The sequence below is a fragment of the Carassius gibelio genome, chromosome A2 (genome assembly GCF_023724105.1).
Source record: "Carassius gibelio isolate Cgi1373 ecotype wild population from Czech Republic chromosome A2, carGib1.2-hapl.c, whole genome shotgun sequence".
Lineage (NCBI taxonomy): Eukaryota > Metazoa > Chordata > Actinopteri > Cypriniformes > Cyprinidae > Carassius > Carassius gibelio.
The window spans coordinates 24,729,294-24,730,231 of record NC_068372.1 but is presented as its reverse complement, the minus strand read 5'-3'; positions in this window follow the sequence as shown (position 1 = coordinate 24,730,231).

Sequence of the window (938 nt, the reverse complement as noted above, 5' to 3'; positions counted from 1 at the left end):
TCTGAACATCTCTGATCTGGTTCTTTTTCCTGTGCAGTGGTTTACAGATACCCAACCTTATTTATTTTTCTTAAACATAGAATAACATAACATAATGTAATCCCAGCACTTTTGATAAATGTCTACACAATTTTTCATTTTTTCACTTTACATGAACATCAACATTTGTCAGCGAAACAGTTTTGAGGTTTAAATAATCTAATTTTGTGTAATTGTGTTTCTGAAAAACAGTGATCTATGGCATTGCATTATTCTGAATATCAAAGTTTTTGTGTACATTTTTTAATGAAGAATTTGTGGAGTAGAAATTGTTTTTTTATTTTTAAAAAGATCAAATTTGACACTTTTAAGATGCAATAAATGTGGTTATTATTTAATATTCCCACCAATTAGATGTTACTTTAAGACATCTTCACTTTCTTTAAAATTTATAACCTAGGTTCAACATTGAATTTGCGTTCACTATGTTGCTATTATATCATATCTTCAATTAAACCATGGACAACTGAACATTTTTACCTTTTAGATTAGATTTTAGATTACTCTCCTTTACCGGGATTGTGCTTTAAAAATAGATTTAATATTAATAAGAATAATATAAAAAAAAAAAATTCACACATTCTGTAAAACTGAATACAAGGGGTCCTCTTACACCAGGTCAGTGTAACCCAGAGGTCATCTTACCTCTCTTTCGATATTTTCCATATCGGGCAACCAAATTAGCAGATGTTTCTATTGATTTCCTATTAAAAACACAATGGCTTGTGCATCATTATCGTGCACATGCAAAACGTCTACTGTATATCTAAATATTTGTTTAAAATTATTCTACACTGATCTTAATGGGCGTGACTTCCACTGTCTTATATTATAAACAAGTGAATGAGAAAGACAGACATGTAGATGGAAGGACACCCATTTGTTTTTACATTCGCTCT